The sequence below is a fragment of the Carlito syrichta genome, unplaced genomic scaffold, assembly GCF_000164805.1.
Source record: "Carlito syrichta isolate Samal-C Ts95f unplaced genomic scaffold, Tarsius_syrichta-2.0.1 Scaffold303376, whole genome shotgun sequence".
In the NCBI taxonomy this organism is placed as follows: domain Eukaryota; kingdom Metazoa; phylum Chordata; class Mammalia; order Primates; family Tarsiidae; genus Carlito; species Carlito syrichta.
The window spans coordinates 548557-552281 of NW_007247472.1; positions in this window are offsets into that span (position 1 = coordinate 548557).

The window sequence follows — 3725 nt, forward strand, 5'->3', positions numbered from 1 at the left end:
AAATCAGCCGGGCGTGGTAGCGCATGCCTGTAATTCCGGCTACTCGGAAGGCTGAGGATCGCCGGAACCCAGCAGGACGAGGCTGCGGTGGCGGGGAGCGGCCACTGCACTCCAGTCTGGGCGACAGAGTGAGACTCCAACTCAAAAATAAATAAATAAATAAAAAATAGAAATAGCACTGTGACTCACACCTGTAATCCCAGCACTTTGGGAGGCTGAGGCAAGTGGATTGCCTGAGTCAGTGGGTTTGAGACCAGCCCGGGCAACTTGACAAGATCTCATCTCTACAATAAATCAAAAATTAGGCCGGGTTTTGTGGCTCAGTCTGTAATCCCAGCACTTTGGGAGGCTGAGGCGAGTGGATTGCCTGAACCCGCGGGTTCGAGACCTGCCCGTACAACTTGGCAAGACCTCATTTCTACAATAAATCAAAAAACAGCCGGGTGTGGTAGCGTGTGCCTGTAGTCCCAGCTACTTGGAAGGCTGAGGCAGAAGGATCGCCGGAGCCCAGCAGGTCGAGGCTAGGGTGGCCAAGAGCGTGCCACTGCACTCCAGTCTGGGTGACAGTGAGACTCCAACTCAAAAAAATTAGCTGGGCAAAGAAGCATGCATCTATAGTTCCATTACTTGGAAGACTGAGGCAGAAGGATCACCTGGGCCCAGCAGGTGAAGGCTGTGGTGTCCGTGAGCATGCCACTGCACTCCAGCCTGGTCGACAGAGTGAGACCCCGACTCAAAACAAAACAGAAAAAACTTATATATGCTAATACATGCATCGAGCTGGATTAAGTTGCTCATCATCCAGGTAGCTTCCCAGTGTGCCAGTCTAGAAGGGAAGCCAAAACAGCACCAGAATAAATGGAAACAGGATGCCAATTAACTCAGGTTTCCACATGAGACAGACCTGTCATAACCAGTAGTCAGAGGCATAAATATCCCCCGGGGGAAACTAAAACCCTCTCCTCCCTCAGCACTAGAGTCCAGCTGGGTGATGAATTCTCTTGGGTCATGTCAGCTTAGCCCTTGGTCGGGGCTGCCTGCTGACCCCAAGACCTAGTGATTTGTTAGTGCATCACCTCAAGACATCCTTTAAGACAGCCCCCAAGAAGCTGGCAGCCTCGGGCAATTGTAATTCTAGAACAATTCAAATAAGTTAAAAGGCCAGCTTACATTCTGTGCCTGTAATAAATTCTTTATTTTGAAAAGAAAGAGGAATGTTATTTTTTATTAACAGAAAATCAGATTCTCCACATTCCAACTAAATAAATTTTGAATAACTATTTTTAAAATATCAGGTTGAGCCGGGTTCGGTGGCTCAGCCTGTAATCCCGCGCCTTTGGGAGGCTGAGGTGAGTGGATTGCCTGAGCCCATGGGTTCGAGACCCGCCTGGGCAGCAAAACCTCATCTCTACAATAAATCAAAAAAATCAGCCGGGCGTGGTAGCGCATGCCTGTAATTTCGGCTACTTGGAAGGCTGAGGAGGAAGGATTGCCGGAGCCCAGCAGGTCAAGGTTGCGGTGGCCGGGAGTGGCCACTGCACTCCAGTCTGGGCAACAGAGTGAGACTCCAACTCAAAAAATAAATAAATAAAATAAAATAAAATAAAATAAAATATCAGGTTGAGGGGATGCCAACTTATCAGGCTGCCCAGGGCACCTATATGTCTCAGTCTGGTTCTGTAGATGGATAAGGATAAAAGAAAAGAAAACCTGGAAGGATTTGTAGCCATGAATGCGCAATCATTAGGAGGTAAAATGATAACAGCTTTCAGTTTCTATCTTTTTTTTTTTTTTTTTGAGTTGGAGTCTCACTCTGTCGCCCAGACTGGAGTGCAGTGGCCGCTCCTGGCCACCGCAGCCTCGACCTGCTGGGCTCCGGCGATCCTTCCGCCTCAGCCTTCCAAGTAGCCAGAATTACAGGCATGCACTACCACTCCCAGCTGATTTGTTTTGGTTTATTGTAGAGATGAGGTCTCGCTGCCCAGGCAGGTCTCGAACCCATGGGCTCAGGCAATCCACTCATCTCAGCCTCCCAAAGGCGCGGGATTACAGGCTGAGCCACCGAGCCCGGCTTCAGTTTCTATCTTAAGGACGATATTTCTATCTCAAATATTTATCCAACATTTTTAAAACATACACTGCTGGTAGGAATCCAAAATGGCATACCTGTTTTAGAAAACAATTTCTTAAAAAGTTAAACATAGGTGTGGTGGCTCACACCTATAATCCCAGCACTTTGGGAGGCAGAGGCGAGAGGACTGCCTGAACTCAGAGATTCGAGACCAGTTTGAGCAACATGGCTAGACCTCGTCTCTACAAAGAATCAAAAAATCAGTCGGGCGTGGTGGCACATGTCTGTGGTTCCAACTACTTGGAAGGCTAAGGTGAAAGGATCACGTAAGCCAGTAGGTCGAGGCTGTGGTGGCTGTGTGCATGCCACTGTACTCCAGGCTGGGAGATAAAGTGAGTCCCAGCTACTTGGAAGGCTGAGATGGATGGATAGCCTGAGCCCAGCCAGTCAAGGCTGTGGTGGCAGTGAGTGTGCCACTGCACTCCAGCCTGGGTGACAGTGAGACTTCGACTCAAAAAAAAAAAGGTAGCCAGGCACAGTGACTCAAACCTGTAATCTCAGCACTTTGGGAGGCCAAGGCGAGAGGATTGCCTGAGCTCAAGAGTTCGAGACCAGCCTGGGCAACTTGGCAAGACCTCATCTCTACAATAAATCAAAAAATAAGCCAGGCATGGTAGTTCCAGCTACTTGGAAGGCTGAGGTGGAAGGATCACCTGAGCCCAGCAGGTCGAGGCTGTGGTGGCCGGAAGTGTAAGCCTGGGTGACAGAGTGAGACTCTGACTCAAAAGAAAAAAAAAAGAAAGAAAGAAAGTAATCTACTTTTATGAGCAGAATAAAGCAATAAGGATAAATTCAAAGGCACACCCACAAAACGTGTGCTCTTTCACTACATAACATGTTTGTCTTCTAAATCTCCTAGTCACCCCTACCCATCACTACAGAGGATAAGTGCACCAGATGTGCTCTTTATTCGACGAATTGAAGACAATCTGCTCCTTTCTCTCCCCCAGGTCTTCCCTCAAGAGTGAATGAAGTGAGTCCTGCTGAAATGGAGTCAGATAAGGCTTCCTGGCCTCCCTTGCTCAGTGATGGCCCTGGAGGTTACAGGCTGTGAGGAATGTGATGACATGTTTGCTTTGGAGCAGACTTTAGCCAGTAAATGTACTCTCAGCTCAGGCCAGACTCAGCCCCTGATAGGAGACAGGTCCTTCCAAAATAGCTGGAGGTCAGTTCTCCCTCTAAATGCTGTGTCAGTCTTTAATAGTGAGGGGAAGGAAGGGGCTAGAGCCAACACAGAGCATCTTCCCTTGGTTGTCCAAGATCCTAAACCAGGAAAACTCTTAGCTACAGAAGTTCATTGATCAATAACAAGAGAACAATTAGAATATGGTTGGCCAAGGTTAATGAAATTTTGGTGGGTCCCCCATTCTCCAAGTGTGAGAGGTTTGAGTTTTCCCCTATACTTTTGGGGTGATGAATATGTTCATCACTTTCTTTCTTTTCTTTTTTTTTTTGAGTTGGAGTCTCACTCTGTCACCAAGGCTGGAGTACAGTGGCACACTCACAGCCACTGCAGTCTTTTCTTTTTTTTTTCTTTGAGTTGGAGTCTCACTCTGTCGCCTGGACTGGAGTGCAGTGGCCGCTCCCGGCCACC